This window comes from Acomys minous (genome assembly GCF_964271855.1).
Source record: "Acomys minous genome assembly, chromosome: 1".
Taxonomy (NCBI): domain Eukaryota; kingdom Metazoa; phylum Chordata; class Mammalia; order Rodentia; family Muridae; genus Acomys; species Acomys minous.
The window spans coordinates 15,090,957-15,117,383 of record NC_140483.1 but is presented as its reverse complement, the minus strand read 5'-3'; the positions used below and the strand labels follow the sequence as shown (position 1 = coordinate 15,117,383).

Genomic DNA, 26,427 nt, shown 5'->3' with positions numbered 1-26,427 from the left:
CTCCCACCGAGCCACGGATGCCTGCCAACCATTCTTGCTAGGCTAGGAAGTGAACCACCGATCCTAGAGATTAGCAAACAAAATAAGGGGATGCAGGGTCCCCAGGGACCTCCCGACTTAGTTCCACCATGGGTACTAACTAGCTTTGCTCCAGTGGCCTTGCCCCTGTTGCCAGGCAGAATAGCGAGGCTTATGAGGTGGAAAGACAGGCCTGGACCAAAGTGACACATGGCTTGCCACTTGGGGCTGAGGATGGCAGATGAAGGTTTGATCCCTTTCGGTTTTAATTTAGACCTGGCCCACCCTCATTAGCTGTTTCTTCTTCTCTTTCTTCTTTTAAAAATATGTTTATTTATAATTTATTTACGTGTACACCTGCGTGTGGCTGCTTATATGCATGTGCCTTAGGTTACATCATTGTCTGGAGGTAGAGTTACAAGCAGTTGTAAGCTGCCTAATGTAGGTACTGGGAATTGAACTCGGGTCCTCTGCAAGAACAAGGCATGTTCTTAACCACTGAGCCATCTCTCCAGCTCCATTATCTATTTCTTAACTAATAGGTCATATCCTTATTTACTTGCTAAGTGTCTTCATTTAGGACAGTGGTTCTTAAGTTGACGAGCGTGTCTGAATCATACAGAGAACTTATTAAAACATGCACCTGCGTTTCTGGCAAAGTGCTTGCTGCACAAACATGAGGACCCAAGTTCGAATCCCCTACACCCACATAAAAACACTGGATGTACCTATAACCCTAGCACTGGGGGAGGGGGGACAGAAGGACCCTGAGGTTCAAAGGTCAGAGAGTCTAGCTGAATCAGGCAACTCTAGGTCCAATGAGAGAGCCTGTCTCCAAAATATAAAGTGGGGCTGGCAAGATGGCTCAGAGGTTAAATGTACAACACTGACTACCTAACTTCAGTCCTCAAGACCTACATGGTGAAGGAAGAAAACCGAGCCTTAAAAGTTGTTCTCTGGGGCTGGAGAGATGGCTCAGCAATTAAGAACACTGCTCTTCCAGAGGTCCTGAGTTCAATTCCCAGCAACCACATGGTGGCTTACAACCATCTGTAATAAGATCTGGTGCCCTCTTTTTGGCTTACTGGCATATATGCAGGCTGAATACTATATATATATATATTATATAGAAGCATATATATATTCTTTTAAAAAGGTTGTTCTTTGATCTCTGCATGTGTGCCATGGTGTGCAGGTACCCACAATAAACAAAATAAATATATGCAATTAAAAAATTAAAAAAGATAAGCTGGAGAGCCACTGAGGAAAATGCCCTGACACTGACCTCTGGCCTCTGAATGCTTACGCATCGGTGTGCACACATCTGCATACACTCACTGCACACATACAGGAACATGTTCATATATATGCACACCACACATGCAGCCACTGCTTAAATCAACTCTGGTGACATAAGTCTGTAATGCTGGTACTTAGGAGACAGCAGCAGGAGGGTCATTGTAAGTTGTAAATTCAAGGCAAATGTGATTATAGCAAGGCCTTGCCCCCCCCAAAATAAAAATAAAAGAAAAGAAAAACAAAAGAAATAAACATACATTAAAAAAAAAACCCTGACTGTGATATGATTCTGTGATTGGTGGTTAAGTCTTATCTGATGCAATGAAAATAAAGGCAAATAAGATGTAAACAATGCCATATTTCCTGGTAAACGATAGGGTGGGTAGGTTTGTACAGTTCTGTGTTCTGCTCACTCGTGTAATTGCATAGCATCTGTGCTGCAGCAGTTAGAGGGTGGGGAGGTGCTGTTTGGGAAGGGGCACACCAGCGTGTACGTCACCTCAGGAGCTGGAGGCTCCGATCTACGGCAGCCCCCTTCCATTGTCCTCACTGGAAACCAGCATCTTCCATGCTGTGTTACCCTGGCTGACTCTCAGCTCATAGGCTCAGGTCATCCCGCTAGCTTTTCTCATAGCTGGGACCCCGGGCATGTGCTCCCATGCTCAGCTGCCGTACATCATTTTTAAGAATACAAATCTGTCTGAGAATTTTACAGCAAAGCTGATGTCTGAAGCCATGCTGTAGAAAGTCCTCATTTTACTTTCTCATCTTGCTTGCTGTTCCCACGGCAAGTCTCCCCCCCCCCCCACCCCAAAGCTGGCTGAATATCTGTTGTCAGCTCTCCGTGCCACCTTCCTAGCCTAAAGGACCCATCTCTGGAGGTTCTGCAGCCAGGCTCAACGGACTGCTGGTTTGTTGTTGTTGGTGTTGTTGTTGTTTTGGGTTATTTTTCTGGTTGTTGTTTTTTTTTGGGGGGGGGGCATGGTTTAGTGTTGGAGTTACAGGAACTGCTAGGAAGCAAACTTCTCATGTGTGTCCCGTGTGTTTGGAGAAAAGAGAGAGCTCAAGGGTATGGAGAGATGTGCTTTGTTCTCATTGGTCAGTAAATTTTCCCAGACCATTCACACTATTAACATTTAGTGCCGGGCAGGAGAAAGATCCCAAAAGAAACTCATTCGCATTCTTTATCAGGAAGAACAGAGGACAACGTGTTGGTAATCTGCACTCTTTCTTCTCGGGTAACAATATAATATCATTTTTGCTATGACTTTAATTTCATTTAAGAAACTTAAATTGCATTTTATGTGTATGAGTGTTTTGCCTGCATGTATGTCTGTGTACCATGTAGATGCCTGGTGCCCTCAGAGGCCAGAAGAGGGCATCAGACCCTTGGGAACTGGAGGCACAGAGGGTTGTCAGCCTCCAAGTGAGCACTGGGACTCCAGGTCCTCTGGAGGAGCAGCAAGTGATCTTAACCACGAAGACATTTCTCTAGTCCTGAGCCATTAATTACTTAATTAGTTTATTTATTTTTGGTTTCTCTGTATAGCCATGGCTGCTCTGGAACTCCCTCTGTAGACCAGGCTGGCCTTGAACTCACAAAGATCCCCTTCCCTTTGCCTCCTGAGTGCTGGGATGAAAGGTGTGCACCACCACTTCCTAGCCTGAGCCTTTAATTTTGGAGCAGTAGATAATCTCTGCATAAAGTTGTGGTTTAATTCTGTCATCTTCTCTACGGTAATACATTGTGTGAACACTGTCCCCAACTAACCTTTCTATTGCTCTCATTTATAGGAAAGGCTAAACAATGTCTTATATTGATAATTTTATTTTTCATAGTAGTTTTGGGAGTTTTTGTTTTTAAGAATTTTTCTGTCCTCACGATGTTACATGTCCCACCCCCCCACCTCCCCTCTCCCAGATAATCAAATTAGAAACTTTACAGTTTTCTTCCTACCAAGGACTTCAGATCTGGGACTCTTTTACGTATTTTTAAAAGATCTAGGTTGAAAATCTGGTGAGCTACAGCATCCAATAGAGACACTTGTATTTATAGGTTTATCATGGCCCTGTTTATGAAATAATTAAGTTACACAATCAGCCTGGGTCCTACCAATGGTGAGATGGACAGAGAACACATAGTGTGTGTACACACGGGAGTGTTATTTAGCCGTAAAGCACAAAATCGTGTTGTTTAGAGAAGGATTTCTGGAACTGGGGATCATCATGTCAAGGAAAATAAGCTGAACTCAGACAAACATGGCATGGTTTTGTTTGTTCGAGACGGGGCCTCATGGGGCCCAGGCTGGCCTTGAACCCGTGGAATTCACTATTAGCGGAGTCTGGTACTGAGCTCCTGATCTTCCTGACTTGGTATTTCAAGACTTCTCACCAACCCAAGTCAGCATAGTTTCTTTCACAAGCAGAACATTGCTTTTTTAAGGAAGACATTAAAGTAGAAGGGGAAATATTTGGAAAGAAGAAAAGGACAAGGGCAAGAGAGATTGCTAAGAAGGGGTAAATCCGGTTAATGTACATTGTAAGCATGTATGAAAATGTCATGACGACCCCGTTATTTTGTACAGTTAATTTACACGCATTAAAAGGGGGAAGTAGTGACTTCTCTGGGAAGACGGCGGATCACAGATGCTTCTTGACCTCTGATGGGGTTGCATCCTGGTAAACCCACTGGAAGCTGAGGACGTGGCAGTGAAGATGCATCCACGACTAAGCTACCAATCATGTTGCTTAGCAAGGCCACACGCCCAGGGTTGCAGGTGTTTACCTTCAGATTCGCAGGGCAGACAGGAAGGGGAGCCATGGCTTCCTGCTCCTGGCCAGCACTATTCAAGGCTAGGGGTGGGGGAGGTGGGAATCAAAATTCAAGGTTGGGAAGTGAGATGTCTGCTGACTGCAAAATTTTCACATAATTGTCAAACTGAAAGATCGTGACAGTAGGAATTGTCTGCATAAGCATTTGATAGGGAAAACAAACAAACAAACAAACTAAAAACAAAAACAAAAATCCCCCAAACGGTGTGGGTACTAGCTGGGCCCCATGTGGGTTACATCTGTGTTTTAATGTACCTCACCAGTAGATGGCGGTATAGCAACAGACATGACGACTCTGCGACAGAGGCCTGCTCTTTCCACTCACCTTAAATACCTTCAGAGCCCTTGTCAGCCCGGCAAAAGCAGATTTGCTTCTGGAACTTCTATCATGAGACTCTTCGTATTTATTTATTTATTTTTAAAGATGTAAAAAGTCGTTATGTATATGCGTATGTTTCTATGTCTGTGCATGTAGGTGCCCATTGAGGCCACTGGACCCCCTGCGGCTGGAGTTACAGATGTCCATATGCTGTCTTAGGCAGGTGCTGCGATCCTAACTTGGGTTCTCTGCAAGAGCAATGTACGCTTTTAACTGTAAACCCCTGCCCTTGTGCATCTCTTTCCCCCTCCCTCCCTCCCTCCTTCCTTCCCTTCCTCTCTCCTTCCCTCCCTCCGTCCTTCCCTCCCTCCTTCCTTCCCTCCCTCCCTCCTTCTTTCCCTCCCTCCCTCCCTTCCTCCCTCCCTTCCTCCTTCCCTCCCTCCTCCTCAGCGCTGGGAAGGGACTCAGGGCCTCGTCAGGTACTCACTCAGCCACTGAGATGCAGCTCTAGTCCCAGAACTTGACTTTTGACTTTAGGATGCCCTGTGACCTCCTGATTTGGGATACTGATCATGTAAGCCTCAGAATGCTTAGACACATTAGGAGACACGCTTCTGGCTTGGCTCCTCTTCTAAACATGAGTGCAAGAGTGATAATTAGCTTAGGAGTTTGGCTTTTTGACCTAGAGTCTCACTATGTAGTCTAGGTATCCCTGAACTCTGGAGCCTCCTGTCTTTACCTCCCAAGCGGTGGAATTACAGTCCTGTACCACCATCCCCTGCTAAAAATATGTACTTTGTTGCCGCCCCTTGAGAGGGCTCTTGTTGATCTAACTCCCTACCCTAGACATTTCTTCCCACTAGGATTTAATTCCGTCCCTGGGTCCCAACTTCCATAAATTGATGTTTTGTTACTTAGTTGGTTTGTTTTAAAGCACCACCGACACGTCTCACGTTTGGGATGTGGGAAAGAAAGGAATGCCTCTTCTCTGGTCCAGTTCCTCCTCAGTTTCAAGCCACCTGCCCACCGACATTCATGTCTTGTTTTCTGTAGTGAGTCACAAGGTGTCCCCGTCAGGGATTCTGTGTCCCTAGAGGACACAAGAAAACTAGGTCAAGGGAATTTGCATGGACGTTTAAAGGTTTTTAAGAATGGCACGTTTGGTTTAATTTCTCACATAATTGAAAGGCTCCGATGGTATTAGAAAGCTAATGGGGCTGTCCGCGGGGCTGTGGAAATAGAAACAAGTCCAATTAGACCTACTTTCAAAAAAAGGAAAATGAGTCCAACAGGAAAAGGCACCCGGTGAAATAGAGAAAAGAGAGTGGGTTAGATTTGTAAATGTTTCCTGGCTTAGGGACCAAAGTGATAGCCTCTTACCAGGCCTTGAGGGACCTAGACCTGCTGGAAGTTCAGGAGCTCAGCACGTCTTTTCAGGGACCATGTCATTGTCACAGCCAGGAATTGGCTCTCTATGTTCTGTGCTGAAGCTCCATCAATCCTGGCCTCGTCCTCCTCGTCTGGTACATTCCATGACAGTGGGGAAGCTGCCAAGGCAAATGAACCAAAACCTTGCCTGCATGCCCACTGTGGGCATGACCGTGGCTCTTCCAAGTCCCAGGACAATGTCCACCATCACAAATAGCTACTGAGGCCCCTATGTTTTTTTTAAGTGATTTATTTATTTTTATTTTATGTGCATTGATTTGGTTTTTTGCCTGCATGTATGTTTGTGTGAGGGTGTCAAGTCCTCTGGAACTGAAGTTACAGACAGTTGTGAGCTGCCATGTGGGTGCTGGGAAGTGAACCCAAGTCCTTTGGAAGAGCAGCCAATATCCTTAACCGTCAAGCCACCTCTCAGCCCCTGTTTTTTTCTTATGAAGTGGATGTCACCATCACAGGGTCTCTCACCTTCATTGGCCAGTGACCAGTAGGTGACCGTGGGGCATAGACAACCCACTGCTTGTGTGCTCACGATCTGGGGGCTCTGGATGACCCCTTCCTTGCTCTTGGGCGCTGGGGAAGACTAGTAGGAGCCAAGGCTTCACTAGCCCCAGTGGGACAGCCCTCCATAAGTGGACTTCTCCTTCCCTTGCAGCTGCTGAGAAATTACCTTCCTAGAAAACAGGGCCTTCCTCAAGAGCCTGGGAAATCTGCTGAGCTCCATTCTGAACATACCCAGGATAGCCGCTGCAGGGGCCTTCCCAAGTGAAAAGGCCACTTTTCATTGTGGCTTCACCAGGGAGCCCTTCTTTCTAGTCATGGGCCACCAAAAAATAAAAAATAAATAAATAAAAATAAATAAAAAATAAAAAAAACCCCAGATACAGAAATAGCTAACAAATTCATTGTAGGTACAGCAGCATTTGGTAAAACATTGATAAATGTTAGCTTTGGGTGGGAAGGAGGGGAGAGATCGCAAATGTGTAGCCTTTGCTTCTTTCCTCGGTGTGAGCGCACTGGGACCTGCATTTGAGGGAACTTCCTGGAAGGATGCACCGCCTTGGGAGGAAGTTGTGAAGGAAGAGGAAATGGGGCTGCATTTGTGAAAGCCCTGGGCTTCCTAGAGAGCAGGGTCAAGGATTGGAGTCCTCCTGGCATAGAGAGGTTGCTAGATAGTCTCCATTTGTTCCAAGTGGAGTCTGGGAAGCGAGCTGGGGAGAGAGAGTGTCCTCCAGCTCTGCCCTTTCCTCTAGGCTGGTACGGAAGTGCTAGAAAACTAATCTGAGAATGAATGTGCAACAACTGGGGATACTTGGCCCAAGGCATCCAATTTCTGAAGAGAGACTGTTTTTATGATCGAAAATGTCCATACAGGACCGGGGATTTAGGTCAGAGGTAAAGCTTTGCCTAGTAGCACCTACAAAGCTTCAAGCTCCATCCTCAGAACCACTATAAAAACACACAAATGTACATATGTATGAATTAATGTCCGTACAATGACCTGCTATCCCAGAGTGATCAAGAAAATTCTGGAGTCCTTGGAGGTTGTTGTTGTTGTTGTTTTTTCCTGTAAGACTTATTTATTTTTATTTTATGTGGATGAATGCTTTGCCTATATGTAGATATGCACCATATGCATGCCTGCTGCCTGGAGAGGATGGAAGAGGGAATCTGACTCCTGGTCTTCTGCAAGAGCAAGTGCTCTTAATGGCTGAGCCATCTCTCTGGGCCCTGGAGTTCTTAGAATTAAACTATCCTTATCATTGTCATTGTCATCATCATCATTATCATCATCATTGTCATCATCACCACATCATCATCATGATGTATGAGATCAAAGGACTGTTTTTGGAAGTTGGTCCTTACCTTCCTTCTACCATGGGATCCTGTCACCAGGCGAGCACCTTTACAAGCTGAGCTATTTTGCCTGGAGTTGTTGTTGTTTGTTTGGTTTTTGTTTTCTGTTTTTTCGAGACAGGGTTTCTCTGTGTAGCCTTGGCTGTCCTGGACTTGCTTTGTAGACCAGGCTGGCCTCGAAATCACAGTGATCCGCCTGCCTCTGCCTCCTGTGTGCTGGGATTAAAGGCGTGCACCACCACACCCGGCCTTGCCTGGAGTTTTAAATCAAATGACAGCAAAGAACTGTCCTCATAGCTAGATCTCAAAGGAGCTGTGGGTGACACACTCAGTGGCTGGTGGTGGATCAAAAGGCGGATTGGTGGATGGTGGTAGCTGGTGGCCCTTCCAGGACCAGCCCAGTCTGTGGTGTTCATTGCCTTGGGCCCGGAGAGGGCAGAGGCACTGGGGAAAGTGACGCCAGCCCTGTGGACACCACCTTATAATAAGACACACATTTCCAGACAGTTTCTACTTGTAGCACAGTTTCTCACTCTCTTCTGTGGCCTGCACAAGAGTCTCCCAGGCCCTCCTGTGACTCACAAAGGGTGGGAATTTCCTCCTGAAGTCTTGAGAACCCTATGTTGACATCTACCACACTAACCAAAGTTCACCCTGTGGTATTTTGGAAAGAACTATAAAGAGTCAGGAGAATTAACATGAGATACAGCCCGAAGGCAGATAATGGCTCCAGTCTGAAGAACGGGGCTCTCCTGTCAAATGCCCCCCCCCCTTAGGGGTCTTGCTGAAAGATGTTAATAAAAACCAAGTTAAGGTCCAATGTCCTCATGGGGTTCAATTGTCAGAATCTTTGCCACTCTTCAGGCAATGTGATGTTTACAGTCGGTGTGTGTGTGTGTGTGGGGGGGCGTCCCTGTCTTGTTTTTCCATCGCCAGCGCAGGCCACCGTCAGCACCACAGGCTACAGCTGGTGTTGATGGAGCAGAAGCCAGCGCTGAGTCACTGGCTGCTCAGCGACCCTTACATCACGCTATTGTCCTTTCTTGTTAGGCATTTGAGGACTCTGTCCGTGCTTTGTTTTGTTCTGTGTTTGCCTGGGGCCTAGCCTTGCTAGGAAATCAGAGTGCAAAAACCCAGAGGCTGCCAGGCTCCTGAGCCAAAGGGGAACCGTGGGTTCTTTGAGAACACCCTGCGCCCTAGACTTGCGGTGGGAGGCGACACCCCAGCCTAGGCAAGAGCCCAGGCTCACATTTTTCTGCAACCCTTCCCTATTATCCTGGTTCCACCCGTGCTTCCCAGCCTGATGTTCTGCACGCTCCTTTGAGTGCAACAGGTGGGGTTAATTTTAGTCTGTGTGACATAAACTCTTGGAGAAATAACACTTGGAGAGGGCTGTACAAGTTTCTTTAAATGACTATTTGGACCTAACCAGCTTATCATTTTATTAACTTTGGGTTTTTATTTTATTTTTTATATTTGCTATGTAAAAAAAAAAAAAGTAGCTCAGAGGTGTGGTTGACAGGAAAGCATACTGATGGAGTAAGAATTAGGTACGTACACACACGTATGCAACCACACACACACACTCATAATGCCTGGCTTCGATTCTCCACAACTCCCTTCTCACAAATGTCCATAGCCTATCTCCTAACGACTATCGCAATTAACTTTTTTTTTCACTTTAGCAACAATGTGCTGTTATCTGTTTTCTTTTTTTAATTATAATTTTTATGTTTGAGAATTGCATCTATAAGTACTGTACTTAATCATCTTTCCTCCAATTTTTCTTGTGCCCTCCCCAAATTCATGACTTTTTGTTTGTAATTGTTACACATACATATGCGAGCACACACACACACACACACACACACACACCAAGCCCACTTGGGACTGGATAATCCACCACGGGTTTGTCCCTGGAGAGTCCCCCTCTCTTGGCAGACATCAGTTGCCTGTAACTCCCCATCTAGGGGCGGGACTTTGTGAATGTGGCCATATCTGAGTTGGCATGTTAGTTGATGTCATTATAAAAGCTGTGGGTTTTGTTTTTGAGCCAGGGTCCCATGTAGCCCAGGCTGGCCTTGAACCCTATGTAGCTCAAAGAATGACCCCGAATTCCTCAGCCCTCTGCCTTTAGCCCTCAGGTGCTGGGATTATAAGTATGCATACCCAACTACCATATCAATGTGCAGTATTCCATTTCTTCCCATATATCAACTGATACACATATACACTTAATAGAATTGTGTCCATATTATACATTTTATTAAATGAAAAGTGTGCCTGTATTATTAAGCTGTATTTTAGAAGTGCTGTAAATTAGTGCAGCATGTACAAAGATATGAAGATAATATTATTTTTAGTTTGTTTCTGTCACTACCTTGTGTGTGTGTGTGTGTGTGTGTGTGTGTGTTGCTGAATTGAACGTAGGGCCTTGCGCATGCTAGGCAAGGACTGTACCACTGAGCCACACTCCCAGCCCTGTCAGTATCTCTCGCTAGGTTACTTCCTTTGCTCTGTCTTAGTCAGGGTTTCTATTGTTTCAACAAAACACCAGGACCAATATGCAAGCTGGGGAAGAAAGGGTTTATTGGGCTTCCGTATCCACATCGTAATCCATCACTGAAGGAAGCCAGGACAGGAGTTTAAACATGGCAGGAACCTGGAGACAGGCAGGGGCTGATGCAGAGGCCATGGAGGGGTGCTGCTTACTGGCTTGCTCCCCATGGCTTGCTCAGTCTGCTTTCTTACAGAACTCAGGACCACCAGCCCGGGGATGGAACCGCCAGCAGTACACTGGGCCCTCCTACATCACTCACTAATTAAGAATGCTCTACAGGTTTGCCTACAGCTTGATCTTAAGGAGACATTTTTCTCAGCTTTGGTTTCCTCCTCTCAGCTGACTGTACTTTGTGTCAAATTGACATAAATCTAGCCAGCAGACCTTCCTCTCTCTCACCTCTGCAAGGCACCAGAAACATTTTTCCCTTCCAGATAACCATCTCACATCATCTCTTGGTCCTTTGGTTCCATGACAACTCTTAAGCTCTATCTTGTCTGGACCAGGGGTTTTCAAACTTGACATTTACAGTCTGCTGGAAAGCTTTTCAAGAGATTGCTAGGCCTCTCCCTGGTAGGGCCGGGTTGGTGGGGCAAGGTCCCAAGAAGCATCATATTGGTCATTATTGAGAGCCACTGATACAGAGGAAAAGGTGACCAGTTTTATCTTTTTTTTTTTTTTTTTTTTTTTTTTTTTTTTGAGACAGGGTTTCTCTGTGTTGCTTTGGCTGTACTGGACTAACTTTGTAGACCAGGCTGGCCTCGAACTCACAGCGATCCACCTGCTTCTGCCTCCCGAGTACTGGGATTAAAGGCGTGCGCCACCACCGCCCGGCTAAGGTGACCAGTTTGAGGACCTGAAGGCTTCCTCCAACATCAGCTTCTTACCACTTGATTCCCTTGTGTTTATCTTGTCTCCAAATTTCTCCACGGGATCACAGCTTATTCTGTTTATATATACAAAAGCCAAGCTGTTTTCTTAGGGTTGGGCGTATAGTTCAATAGTGCACTCAAAGCATTTTAAAGAGCCCAGGTTCCATTTCCAGCACCCAAGTTCAAATAAAGTAAACACAATAAAATAATTGAAATAAAATTATTAACGAAGGGTTAAACTTGAAAGACTTTAGAGGAAGAAGTGGAAGCCAGGGGATTTGTCTTTCACTCTCACTACAGCCACTCCTGCTGAGGAGATGGCTCAGGAGGAAATGCACAGATGCCCAGACTATTTGCTAAAGGAAACGACACGTTGTCCTCTTCCCCACATCTGGTAATTTCTGAAAGACAGACAAACCCCAATGATGTTGCTGGCTCCTTGGAAGCTTGTGTCTTCTTTCCCAAGGGAGGTGGGGGAGAGAACAAAAGAGGACAGAGCCTGTTTTCAGTGCTCAGCCATGGGGATGCCTTGGGGAGAGGGCAAAGGGTCACCAGCAACACGGTCCTATTCTGGGACAGAGACACAGCTTCCTTCCTGTCCAGCTCAGTCATGGTCTCTGTAAAGTTGAGACTTTTGTTTGTTTCGTGAAGCAGGGTCTCTCTGTGTAGACCTGGCTGTCCTGAACTCACTTTTTAGACCAGGCTGGCCTCGAACTCACAGAGATCCACCTGCCTCTTCCTCCCAAGAGACCGTTGAGGGGCTGAATGGCTGTCACAATTGTAGCACAGAGTGACCCAGAGTGGCATCTGGCTGTTAGTTTTATTTCTCTTCTGGTGCCTGGGACAGAATTAGAGCACCCTACCGCCGAGTAGCTCCTCAACCTAAATCAACCATTTTCTTCAGTCCTAAAGCATCTCCACGGTGCTAACTGCGATGTGGAGAAAGAACAGGAAATACCTGAGTGAGGTTCTCTTAATCGGACCAGAGGGCTGACCCAAGTTAATGGACTTTGTGTAAGTTCAGAGGCAGCACCCTGAAACTTAGCTAGAGGTCGGAGGGATGCGTGTTTCATCGCGGACCCCATACAGCAACTAGAGTAAGGTTAAGCTGAGGGCTGAGAAAAGAAAACTCTGCTCTCCTTAACCGAGCAGAGGGCCTCCTGGACTGGGGTGGGGGTGGGGTGTCGAAGGGCAGATAGGGCACCCCTGCCTTTGGCTCCGAGGGCATTTGTTGTACCAGGCCTTTGTTTTGTTCCAGCCAGGCACTCTGGTGAAGGCATCCTGGGAATTTGGCCTGCAAACAGAAGAGGGCATTTCCTTGTATGGATTTCCTGTTTAGGTCTGTGTAGAAACCCAAAGGCTGGCTGGGCTCATAAATCCTCTAGACGTTCCTGGTGTGGACACTCTGGCTGGATGCCATGGGAACTCTGTACAAAAATAGAAAGGAGAGAAGCGCGTTTATCCTCTGGGTGACTCTGGGTGGGTTTTGGGGCTCCTGTTTGCCAACCCTAGATGGAGGGCGGTGTACAAGAGATGAGCAACAAGCCCTACCAGCTTTGGGGTCCTGGGAGGCACCTGAGACTTCACCAAGGAGAAGCGCGATGACCATTTCATCGGAAGCAGAAGGAAATGGCCCGACATGCCTTTTAGAAGGTATTTTTGGACTCCGGCATTTCCCAGAATTTCCTAAACACATAGTGTATGTCACAAATGCCGGCCTCAGAGGTGCTGTGTGCTGTCTTGTGGCTGGGTTTTGACCTCGCGAGGTGATGAATAAGGTGTTTGTTGAGGAGACACTGGCCACTTCAGGGGTCCTCCCCACTGCCTGTTTTCCTCATTTTCTACATACGTTCAGGTTACAGTTTGGCTTTCACACTGAGTAGCCAAGAATAACTAACCAGTGTGCATATTTATGTACAGCAGTCCTCCAGCACCTACACTTTTAGTAACTAGTGGTCACCCACAATCCAAAATAAAAAATGGCAAATGCCAGAAATAAACAGTTCATATATTCAAGGTAAACTTTATTATGATGTGTGCATTATATTCTGTTTCAGTAGTATATATTATTGCAATTTATCTCTATACCTAGTGAACTTTACCATAAACATATGTAGGCTATATGATTCAGTGGTTTATCTATCACTTAAAGAACAGTCATATGGCAGGCTCCTGTGTTAATGCACCTTCCAAGTAACCTTTCTCCTATTTTCAGCTATACCCCATGGTGCAAGCCGAGCATGCCCAAAGCATTCTTCTTCCCCCCACCCCCCGGGTCCCCCCCAAGACAAGGTTTCTCTGTGTAGCCTTGGCTGTCCTGGACTCACTTTGTAGACCAGGCTGGCCTTGAACTCACAGCGATCCGCCTGCCTCTGTCTCCCGAGTGCTGGGATTACAGGCCTGCGCTACCATGCCTGGCTCTGCCCAAAACATTCTTGTCCATCACTTTAATGTCCATGATGCTTCATATGGAGTGGAACAATCCCTATATCCATATATGTGTGTGTGTGTGTGTGTGTGTGTGTGTGTGTGTGTGTGTATGTGTGTATGTATGTATGTGTGTATGTATGTATGTATGTATGTATGTATGTATGTATGTATGTATAGGTCCTCTCCCACACTCTTCTTGCCTGCGACAGGTAATTCATCTCTGTTCACTCAGTTATGTCTTGGGTCTGCTTATTTTGGCTTTGCACTCACCAAGATGTGAGTCCATCATGTTCAGCTAGACAAGAGCTTGGAAAGGCAGGACTCAAAGCAGACAGGCTGTGTTCAGCAGTGAGCCTCCTCCGAAAAGTGGCACACAGCATGGCTCCCCTTCAACCCCGATTCCGGATGTGGAAAAGACTCTGTTTTCATGTGGTTGGAAAATGTACTCTTCGGAAGAACTGACCTGCTTAATGAAAATCACACTAAGTTATAAACTAAGAGTTGCTTTCTGTTCAGACCAACTAGCAAGCCAGTTCGTTAGGCACGCAGATGTCTGGCCAGGGGACATGATGGGGCAGCAGAATGGTCTGAAATTCCCTCTTCCTCTGTTGATGTTTGTGCAGTTTAGAGAAGTCAGTTAAACAGATCTGTACTAACCCCCTAGAGAAGGGCCCTCCCTGTCAGTGCAGGGACTGGGAAAGGCGTGGAAAATGTAAACAAGGATCTTTTTTATTAACTTCCTTGTTTGGGAACATATCTTTCACTTGTAAATGTCCAAGCATTGAGGTGGAGTCCAGAGACCAGAAGATGAAGTTCAAGGACAGAGTTGGTATTACTGTGGCCCTTGTTGGATTCTTAGGTACCAAATATAGACTTGAACCTAGTCTGTGCCACTGGGAACCTAGTCTGTGCCACTAGGGACCTAGTCTGGGCCACTAGGGACCTAGTCTGTTCCACTAGGGACCTAGTCTGGGCCACTGGGAACCTAGTCTGGGCCACTGGGAACCTAGTCTGGGCCACTGGGAACCTAGTCTGTTCCACTGGGAACCTAGTCTGTTCCACTGGGAACCTAGTCTGGGCCACTGGGAACCTAGTCTGGGCCACTGGGAACCTAGTCTGTTCCACTGGGAACCTAGTCTGTTCCACTGGGAACCTAGTCTGTTCCACTGGGAACCTAGTCTGGGCCACTGGGAACCTAGTCTGGGCCACTGGGAACCTAGTCTGGGCCACTGGGAACCTAGTCTGGGCCACTGGGAACCTAGTCTGGGCCACTGGGAACCTAGTCTGGGCCACTGGGAACCTAGTCTGGGCCACTGGGAACCTAGTCTGGGCCACTGGGAACCTAGTCTGGGCCACTGGGAACCTAGTCTGGGCCACTGGGAACCTAGTCTGGGCCACTGGGAACCTAGTCTGGGCCACTGGGAACCTAGTCTGGGCCACTGGGAACCTAGTCTGTTCCACTGGGAACCTAGTCTGGGCCACTGGGAACCTAGTCTGGGCCACTGGGAACCTAGTCTGTTCCACTGGGAACCTAGTCTGTTCCACTGGGAACCTAGTCTGGGCCACTGGGAACCTAGTCTGGGCCACTGGGAACCTAGTCTGGGCCACTGGGAACCTAGTCTGGGCCACTGGGTACCCAGTCTGGGCCACTGGGAACCTAGTCTGGGCCACTGGGAACCTAGTCTGGGCCACTGGGAACCTAGTCTGTTCCACTGGGAACCTAGTCTGGGCCACTGGGAACCTAGTCTGGGCCACTGGGAACCTAGTCTGGGCCACTGGGAACCCAGTCTGGGCCACTGGGTACCTAGTCTGGGCCACTGGGTACCTAGTCTGGGCCACTGGGAACCTAGTCTGGGCCACTGGGAACCTAGTCTGGGCCACTGGAAACCTAGTCTGGGCCACTGGGAACCTAGTCTGGGCCACTGGGAACCTAGTCTGGGCCACTGGGAACCTAGTCTGGGCCACTGGGAACCTAGTCTGGGCCACTGGGAACCTAGTCTGGGCCACTGGGAACCTAGTCTGGGCCACTGGAAACCTAGTCTGGGCCACTGGGAACCTAGTCTGGGCCACTGGGAACCTAGTCTGGGCCACTGGGAACTTAGTCTGGGCCACTGGGAACTAGTCAGGCAGCCACTGGAGGGTAGAATCTTAGGTGTGGAACTGGAAGCTAATGATTACTGCATGACAAACCTCCCTTTGTTTTGGACTGGATCAGGATCCATTCACCTCAGAGTGAGGTATAATTTGAAGTAGCAACAAAAAAATTAACAGTTTTATGGTTGGGGTCATCACATGAGGAACTGTATTAAAAGGTCGCAGCATTAGGACGGTTGAGAACCACTGCTCTAGAGGGTTGTATGACGCAAACAGAAGATGGCAAGGCAAAGTGACCACTGTGGCCACGAGCTAAGAATGGCCAGGGCTGCCGGGAGTGGCACAGAGGCAAAGGATGCTGCCTGCTGGTCCCTTGATCTTGGCCTAGTGGAGCGAAAGCGGTTTCAGACTATTGAACGCTTTGAAAGAATAAATTCGTTTTTTTTTTAGCTGTGGGCTTCTGCTGGAAAGGTGAAAGTCTGGCACTCCTGTAAAGCCTCTGAGCTGGGTGTATAGCTACAGATTCCCTTCTCAGCAGGTCTCCTTTCTACCTGAACTCTAGAAACTCTGAGCGTCCCATAGCCAGCAGGGAAGACTACAAGCCCAGCCCTTTCCTCATAAGAAATCTGTTGAGCAAGCATCTGAGGATTCCTAGAGATACCCACCTAATGGGTATCTCTTATATTAATAAGATATCTTGGTGTCTTGGCTTTCAACCAATGACCTTTGACTTTTCCTGGAGATCTTCCCCCACCCGTAGGTACTGCTTCCCCCTCTTATGATAGGGCTGTTTCGTTACATGTAGATTAGGTATCCATGGCACCTCTAGCCCCAGCAAATCCGACACATTCACCTTCAAACTCCTCCCCGCTGCCCAAGGTTTAATAAATCTCTGATTCATGAAAATAAAGGTTGGCTGACTTGCTCTCTCACTCCTCCCAGTGACTGTCTGAGATTCATCGTTTACTCTGGGGAAGAATTGCAGCTGGATGCCCTGGGCTTTACTGCCAGTCAGGCAGTGAGGGCAGAGCTGCATTGCTGAAACCTGCTCCGTCACCACTAGTTCTGTCCTGATTGCTGGTGAAGCACCAGCCCGGGCCTGTGTCTCACTGGACCTGCCTTCCATCGGGTGGGTCTCCGCATCTACCCACTTTCTCTGCTGTGCTTAGCACCTCAGCTTATCCGAGGGGATGTAACACTTTGGTATCACCACAGGCCTTTGGAATGCCTGAGTTTCCACTGCCATCTGATACTAGCAATTTCATTCTAAAAGAGCTAACTGTAATACCTGGTGGAAAACTCAAGTCCGTCTCCCCCCCCTGGTGACCAGAACCTCGCCTACAACATGTGAGTGCTCTAAGCCTCCCCTGATCAAGAAATGGGACCTTTGATCTTGGGGCACCCCTATTCCTGTCTGGAAGCAAATAGTGCCTGGACCTGCCTGCCAGACATAAAAGCCAGGCCACAGCTGGACAGTGAATGACATTTAACTACTTGTTACAACAGCTATAGGAAACTAATACAGAGGTTGGTTATAATTCTGTCAAGAAAACTGTTAAGAGGCCAGGTGTGTTGGCACATGCCTTTAATCCCAGCACTTGGGAGGCAGAGGCAGGTGGATTGCTGTGAGTTTGATGCCAGCCTGGCCTACAAAGTGAGTCTAGGACAGCCAAGGCTACACAGAGAAACCCTGTCTCAAAAAACCAAAAAACCCACAAACAAACAAAAAACAACAAAACAAAACGAAAAGAAACAACAACACCCCCCTCCCCCCCAAAAAAACAAGAAAACTGTTAAAATGAAATGGACAGATTGCATCCCCATAACAGGAGGCTAAGAGCTTCTAAGCAAGCTGTTTTTTCCTTCTTCCTCTTTTTATTTTTTATTTATTTTTATTGGTTTTTAAAAAATTGATTTGCTTGTTTATGAGACAAGGTTTCTCTGTGTAGCCTTGGCTGTCCTGGACTTGCTTTGTAGACCAGGCTGGCCTTGAACTCACAGAGATCCACCTGCTTCTGCCTCCTGGGTACTGGGATTGTAGGTGTATGTCACTAGCACCTCCTGGTGGCAGTGGCAGCAGCAGTAACAGTGGCTTCCTCCTCTTCTTCCTTCTCCTGCTCCTCCTCCTCCTCCCTCTTCATCTTCTTTGGCAGGATCTCACTATGTAGCCAAGTTATAATCCCTCTGCCTCACCCTCCAGAGTACTTGAAGTACAGATGTCAACTACAGGGCCTGATCCCAAGAGAGTATTTCTATTATGTTGTTTATTCTTCAACTCCAGGCCAGCACAGGTGTAGAAGAGGAACAAAACAAACAGAGATAAAACTCCTTTGTGATGTAGACTTTCACACAGTGAAATGGATCCTGAGCACCTGCGTCCTTGGTACAGGGGACCACAATCTCTCCCGTGCCTGTCCCTTTTTAAAAAAAATAATTACATTTATTTATTTATTAACGGGCATGGCCATGCATGCTATGGTTCCATGTATGTATGGAGGTCAGAGGTCAGAGGTCAGAGGTCAACATACAGAAGTTAATTTTCTCTCCTTCTGCCACTTGGATCCCGGAGAGCAAGCAGATGTGGAACAGACAGCTTTATCTTAAGATCCTCTCTTTAGCTCTCCACCTTATTTGTTTTTGAGGCAGGTGCTCTCCTTGAACCCAGAGCTCCATGATTCAGTTAGACCAGCAGGCCAGCAAGCCCAGGGATCCTCCTGTCTCTGCTCAGCGTGGCGCGAGCCGCTGCATTCCCGATTTATTTATGGATGCTGTAAGCACTTTACCAAGTGAACCATATCCCCAGTCCTGACAATAACATAATATTCATGGCCCCAGCACTCGTGTAGTTCCTGACGTACCAAAAGATGCTCAGTTTCGTTATGGACTGAGGTTTTTAGGTTTAATAATTCTTTAAACAAATTCAAATGGCGAGTGAGCAGAGGGTGGCCTGGCTCAGCTCTCTTAGACATGGGCCAGGACATGCGATGGAGCTGTGGAGCACAGACTTTAGAGCCTTGGCTTTGCCTGAATCCTGACCATTTGGGCTTCTAAGTTTTGATTGTTGCTCCAAATGTACATCCTTTCTTCTGCAGGGCATCCTCCCACCATGGCATTCTGGCCCAGTAGAGGAGGCACTGCCTGACAAAGAAGAGGCCTTTATGAAGCTTGCCTGTGGTACTAATGGCAAGATAAGTTGTTACGGAGAGCCTAAAACAAGTTCTGGTTATATAGGAACTTATCAGAAAAGGAGATTTCCCTTTCTCAGCAGACTCTTCTGCTAATTCTTGCAGCATCGTCACGCCCTTAAAACATTAAACATGCCAGCCACGTTATGTTCATCGGTATCTTAGGCAACAGCCGCATATATGTAAACTACAGACGATGATGCCATTGGTGACTCAATATAATTACACTCTTGCCTTAAACCCTGTCTTTCTAGGCTTCAAAGCACATGATAGACGCTGTCGTACTGCTTTGCCCATCACTTTTGTCGGGGAGATGGGGAGCAGGCATCACCATTGTCTTAATCTCATCGATGCAGGGAAAGCTTTCCCAGGAGTGATCCGTTGGCAATAAGAGTTGCTGGAAAGGAAATGGCTGGAGCCTTAATTTAAAAGACAGGACTTCCTGTAGCAGCGACTCCAGGTCCCCGTCCTGGGATATTTCTAACTCCAGAGATCCTCAGCAAGAGGGCACAGAAAACTCCTTATTTTCCCCCATTTGTGGATGCATAGGAAGGACTTGAGTACAAAACAACTTAATAAACTCACTTCGGTGGTGTGCACAATAGAGTCTGCAAGGATATTCAGTACGCCCGGAGACATTTGCAAACACAGCTCCACCAAGCAGGATTCACCGCAGAATCTGGAAGAAAGTGTGATGCTATTGATGCCATGGGAATTTGGTGGGGTTTGGGTACTAGCAGTGATGCTAAGGCAGGGATGTGACTCTCTGGGACACTGCTCACCTAGGATGTGTGCAGTTCTGGATTTGATCCCCAGCCCCTTCCTTCCCATACATAAAACAAAACAAAATAAGATAAAATAAAATGAAAGGAACAGTTCTGTATTGTTGTAAACTTAACAAGTTGTAAGACCCAAGCTCATGTACTATCTTTCACACTAATTAGCTGTGTGATTTTAAGAAAGTGTTGTGGGTGTTTTAGTTTAATTCCCTGTTTCTGGGGCCTTGTCCATGTCATGCAAGTTCCCACTCACTAAGCTGCACCCCAGTTTACTTAAGAAAGTTTATTAACCTCTCTGGATTTCACTCTTTCTTTTCTTTTAAATTTATTTATTTATTTTTAAAGATTTATTTATTGTATTTATTGTATATGAGTGCTTTATCTGCAGAAGAGGGTATCCGATAACATTATAGATGGTTGTGAGCCACCATGTGGTTGCTGGGAATTGAATTCAGGACCTCTGGAAGAGCAGGCGGTGCTCTTAACCACTGAGCCATCTCTCCAGCCCCTTAAATTTATTTTTATTTACTTGAAGCTTTTTTTCTGAGGCAACATCTCACATACCCTAGGCTGGCCTTGAACTCACTAGACGGCCAAGGCTAAGTGAACTTCTGATCCTTTTGCCTCTGTAATTGCTGGGATTATAGGTGTGCACCACCACGTCTGGTTCATGGTGTGCTACTGATCCAACCTAGGGCTTCCTGCACGCCAGGCAAGCACTCTACCAAAGCAGTTACATCCCAGGTCCCCGTTATCATCTATTTAAAATCATAGCAATTGATAGATAAGAGTGTGCAGATTTGTGTGGTGCTTTGATGCATGTGTGTGTTGTATAATGCGCAAGTGAGAATAGCTGGCTTGCCCCACCCCCACCCCAAGCCCCGCTACCGCCACCACCTCTTTTATTGTTGCCTTGTTAGGAAAATACACAATATACCTCCTTCTACCCCTTTGTCGTTGTTACTGTTGTCACTGAGACTGAGTCGCACTCTGTAGCCCAGGCTGGCCTCAGACTTTGAACAATCCTCTTGCCTCAGCTTCCCAACTGCTGGGATTACAAGCCTGAGCTATCACTCCCAGCATCACTACCTCTTCTGAAGTGTGGTGTGTCATCATAACCTGTAGTCACCTTGCTGTGTAACAGCACACCAGATCGTGCTTATCTTGTGTAGCTTAGTACCGACTGGCCTTTTCTCATCTCCCTTCCTTATTCCTCTTGCCTGTAGCAGAATGGGCACAACAGTTCCTTATTCAATGGCTGTGATGATAAAAGGAGACCGGTTATGTAAAACGCTTTCTAAATAGTAAAACACTATAAAAACCATATATATATATATATATATATTGGATTATGGACTCTAATACAGGCTGTATTTTCTGTCTGGGATGCCTCTTTCTTTTCCTTTCTTTTTCTTTTCTCCTCCTCCTCCTCCTCCTCCTCCTCCTCCTCCTCCTCTTCTTCTTCTTCTTCTTCTTCTTCTTCTTCTTCTCTGTGTAGCCTTGGTTATCCTGGACTGGCTTTGTAGATCAGGCTGGATTCCAACTCACAGAGATCTACCTGCCTCTGCCTCCAAGGGCTGGGATTAAAGGTGTGCCCAGCTCGGGCTGCCTATTTCAAATGACTTGTCAGTGCAAAGGACATGCCTTTAAATCTGTAAATTAGTATTTTCCTGAACAATTAGAAGAAGAAAAACTGAGATGGGGCGAGGAGGCCTGGGGCTGCAGGTGTGTGGAGGCCTGGGGCTGCAGATGTGTGGAGGCCTGGGGATGCAGGTGTGTGGAGGCCTGGGGATGCAGGTGTGTGGAGGCCTGGGGATGCAGGTGTGTGGAGGCCTGGGGATGCAGGTGTGTGGAGGCCTGGGGCTGCAGGTGTGTGGAGGCCCGGGGCTGCAGGTGTGTGGAGGCCCGGGGATGCAGGTGTGTGGAGGCCCGGGGCTGCAGGTGTGTGGAGGCCCGGGGATGCAGGTGTGTGGAGGCCTGGGGCTGCAGGTGTGTGGAGGCCTGGGGATGCAGGTGTATGGAAGTTTATAGACTGTGAAAGAACAGACTGCGTGTAGGCAGTGGAAGTCAAAAGTTACATGCCCTGTAGGGAGAAGGAAGTGTGGAAAACAGAGCTTTCCTGTGCCTTCTGGAATGTGGCCCTTTTTGTCCAGACACTTCGAGGTAAAGAATCCCATAGGAAGTATTTATTTAATTAGTCGTAGCTAGAGCTTAGTCATTGGTAAGCTAGACTCCACTGCAATCTGTTATTGCTTCTTCAACTAAGATGTGCGCACATTTGAAGCCAGGAGCAAGCCCACAGGATTTGAACCCCTAATCCTTAAAACATGGGCAGCTCCCATGGCTACCAGGTGAACCCGTTCCTGTTTGCCAGGGCTTGGAGTTCTTAGGCAAACAAAGTCCCATTGCGTCACAGACTAACACCAAGAAGCCCAAAGGAATACCCATTTTAGGATGAGGTCTATGGCCCTAAATGGATTCTGGAGCCTTGACTCAGTCCCTTACCTCACGACCACACTCGCAGGCGCGTTGCCTCACATGGAAATCTCACCAGGATGGCACAGGCTTCCACATTTCTGTAATGACACGTTGTGAGAAGGAGGGCAATTTTCTTGGACATTCCGCTCAAGCTAGAGCACTCGCAGTGGTTTTTCTGTTTTGTTTTTGCCTCATAAATCTCTCCCAAACAGAGCGGGGACTGCTGGTGTCTTTGGGTGGCAGAGCTTTGGCTACATGGGCTGTTGTCCACGGTGGGTAATTAAAAATCAACTCTTTTCTGCCACTTGGCATGTGGTAACCTTTCTCCAAGCAGTCAGAACTGGACTGCCTACCCCCCCTCCCCCGCCAAGCCCCCACCCCCGCTCAAGTGATTTAATGATCACATCTGAAGAACAATTCTCTTAAAATAGAGTCAGACTTCAGCTCCAACAAAGAATTTTACATTTAGAAAAGAAGAAAGTCAAGAATTAGAGCTGTTCCTAACATCCGGCTTGAACAAAAATATTTTTTTTTTCTGTGACCTGAAAATGAAAAAAAGGTAAGCATAGTCTGTGACATTTCATGGCAAAAGGAATGAAGATGTTCTTAAAAATAATAAGAAATAAAATTTAAAACAAAAAAGGCTTAAGCCTTATTTTCTTCAGATTTAAAGATGACTTATGGCAAAATCTGCACTCTGGATTTTTTTTTTTTTTTAGACCTGATTCCTGCCATCAAGGTTTGGCTGGGAAGAAGGGTCTGGAAGATCATGGCCTGGAATGTGTGAATGTTCAAATCATGCGCTGTTCCCGTTCTTTACAAAGAGCAAGCCTCTGTGTTCGTGCTGTAGGTCAGAGCTGTTGACCAGACTGTGAGACTTTGGGTTCACCTCCTCTTATGCGCTGCCCTCCCCTGACCACAGGCTAAAGTGAAGGAATGGCTGACTGGCAATGACTCTCAGAAGGCCACCCAGCAATTTGGATGAAGGCTCTGGATTAGAAACTTGGAATTTCCTCATTCTCTGAAATTCTGCAAACCGGGTCCACAAACAGAAAGTTTTTCTAAGGCACTGAAGGCCAAAGGTACATGGTGAGCCACAGGCTTGGGGTGTGTTTTCACCTGGGCGTTCGCCTTGGGCTCAGGGGTAGGATGTGGAACACTTTAATGAGATCATTAATAACTTGCTGGGGCAGAGTTAGAACTTAGCATTGCCTTCCCACAAGGTGTTCTAAGTTATCCTAACTCAGAGCAGGCGAGTGCTGTTCACCCTAAGTCCATTCACGTCAGCAAACAACAGATCTCAAAATGCATTGTAAGGCCTGTCTCATGTCATACATTATATGACACACACTTAGCAGCAAATCAGTGATGGTCGCCCACGGGAAACAGAAGACATTCTCTCTCTCTATCTTTTTTTTAAAAAAGATGTATTTATTTATTATTATGTACACAATGCTCTGCCTGCATGTGTACCTGCAGGCCAGAAGAGGGCATCAGATCACATCAAAGATGGTTGTGAGCCACCATGTGGTTGCTGGGAATTGAACTCAGGACCTCTGGAAGAGGAGTCAGTGCTCTTAACCGCTGAGCCGTCTCTCCAGCCCCCAGATGGCATTCTCTTTTGCAAAACCTGAGACTTTATCTCAGCAACGTACAACAGAGAGGAAGCTACACCAGAAAAGGCCTTCCCAGGAAAGAGGTGAATACTGAGATCTTCGTTGATCTCAGTGGGAGGCAGACTTATCCAGAAGGACCCAGGAGTGAACATCACCAAGAACCAGAGTGCATGTCCAGGCTGTTAGGGATGCAATGGCGGACTGAGACTCAGAATTCTCTGCAACGAGAATAAGCAACGGGAGTGTAGGATCTGGGACAGCATGCGTTTTAGGTAGAGTTTCCATTGCTGTGGCCAAACACTATGCCCAAAAGCAAGTTGGGGAAGAAAGGGTTTATCTGGCTTATACGTCCATATTCATCACCAAAGGAAGTCAGGACAGGAACTCAAACAGGACAGGAACCTAAAGGCAGGAACTGATGCAGGGGCTGCGGAGATTGCGAGCCATAGTCAAAGGAGCAGGAGTGACTAGAAGTGTCTCCCTTGGTCATGTGCATCATGAAACCTGAGCTATACTGTGTGTCACATTAGTCTTGTATCCATACATTTGTCTAAGTTAACGACTGATGGCTTTCCAGGGTGCTTCTACACTCTTCTTATACTACGTCTGTTGACTCCATAAGACCATTTCTTTGTGTACTATTAAACATAATTATTAGGAACTTTGGGGCCCTACTTGGTGAATTAAATCTTCCTTGTGATAGCATTAGTTGATCATTTGCTCTGATTGTAATCATAGTTGGGGATCTTTTCCTTGGTTTGTTTTCTAGGGACAAATAAGCCAATTTTATATTGTTATAAGAGTTCTACTGCAGGGCGTAGTGGTGCACGCCTTTAATCTCTGCACTCAGGAGGCAGAGGCAGGTGGATTGCTGTGAGTTTGAGGCCAGCCTGGTCGAAAAGCGAGTCCAGGACAGCCAGGGCTACACAGAGAAACCCCGTCTCAAAAAACAAAGACAAACAAAAGAGTTCTACCATAAAAGGGAGTGTAATTGTCCCTTTCTGCCCCCAATGTGGTATCTTAAATTCTTTAATGCCAATAACTACTCTAACATGTAGAACCCAAATCTGATGCTTTATTCATTTCATTTATTTATTTATTTTACCATCTAACACATAGTCATTGAACACTTGGCTTACAGTAAGTTTACCAAGCCCAGTCCTGGCACGCTGGGCACTTAGAGCTGACTAGAGGAATATAGACATAAACAAACAGTTCAGTGTTCAGGACTACAAGTCATATGAAACAATGTGAGGGAAATGAATTTCTACTCACACTGCCGGAAACCATGAGAAACTACCAAGATTTGATCAGGAGACCAAGAAACCCTCTCTGGGGAAAAAAAAAAAAGCCAAGAGGTAAGACCAAAAAGATAAGTTGAGGGCAGAATGGCAAGGGCTTAAAAAAAAAAGATTTTTGTTTTGTTTTATTTTGTTTTTGTTTTTTGAGACAGGGTCTCTCTGTGTTAGCCTTGGCTGTCCTAGACTCGCTTTGTAGACCAGGCTGGCCTCGAACTCGCAGCGATCTGTCTGCCTCTGCCTCCCGAGTGCTGGGATTAAAGGTGTGCGCCACCACACCCGGCAAAAAAAAGATTTTTTAATTTTAATTTTATGTGTATGATTTATTTTGCCAGCAAGAAGGTATGTACACCATGTATATACAGTTCTTGAGGAGGCCAGAAGAGGAACAGGAGTTACAGCTGCCACGTGTGTGCTGGGAATGGAGCCTGGGTGCAATGTAAGAATGGCTCTTAACTGATGACTCATCTCTCTAGCGTCCAAGGGGATAGATTTTAGGTAGATGGGGAGGAGATAAAAAAAAATTCATGTGTGAGGACCTGAAACATTCTAAGTGACTAGAGTGCTGGAGACAGGAGAATGGCAGGAAGTGAAACTGAAGACTTTAAATAAGCCAGATGTGGTCGTGCACGCCTTTAATCCCAGTGCCTGGGAGGCAGAGGCAGGTGGACTGTGTGAGTTCAAAGCCTGCTGGGTCTACATAATGGGTTCTAGGCCAGCCAAAGCTACATAGCGAGACCCTGTCTTGAAAAAAAATTTTTAAGTGAATGCTAATCATGTAGGTAGGTGCTTGGAGGCCATAGGATGGTGCTTTATTTTTTAATTAAATGCAATGGAGGCTGGAGTGTAGGCCAGTGACAGAGTGCTCACTTACTACACGTGAGACTCTGGGTTCCAGCCGTAGCAACGTAAACTAGTAAGTGACTGAACGATTGCAATGGGAGGCTAAGGAAGGCTTACGCATGTTCTTCAAAGCCTTCCCAGCCATGGGAGGCAGGTTGGCACAGGGAGGAGGCCAGAAGAGGTTGGGGCAGGCCTTAGGAGCTCAGCACCAGAAATCCATCGGAGAGGTGATGGGGGTGATGGAGAGGTGCGGAGAGAGTTGAGGAACATTTTGAAAGTGGAGTCAACAGTATGTCGTAATAGCTGACTATTATGAGAAAGACACTTTGCAAAAAGATCCCTGGTAGGTCTGTGACTTTAGCAAATGAGCAGCTAGAAGGGAATTCTGCTTAGACAAAGAAGATGGGAGGAGGAGGAAGAGGAAGAGCAGGAGGAGAAGGAGGCGGAAGAGGAGGAGGAAGAGGAAGAGCAGGAGGAGAAGGAGGCAGAAGAGGAGGAGGAGGA

The 26,427-nt window shown here is 46.7% G+C and overlaps 1 long non-coding RNA gene across 2 annotated transcripts in view; it reads left to right on the top strand.

Moving 5' to 3' along the window:
* LOC311597570 overlaps positions 1–26,427 on the top strand; it is a 56,953-nt gene that overhangs the window by 12,304 nt on the left and 18,222 nt on the right. Inside the window, exons 1-2 of one of the 2 annotated variants that reach the window (XR_014779266.1) lie at positions 16,840–16,853; positions 25,416–25,519. The exons of the other annotated variant lie outside the window; for it this stretch is intronic. This is a non-coding gene — a long non-coding RNA (uncharacterized lncRNA). Of the gene's footprint in view, positions 1–16,839; positions 16,854–25,415; positions 25,520–26,427 lie in introns of those variants that run through there. 2 annotated transcript variants of the gene reach the window in all.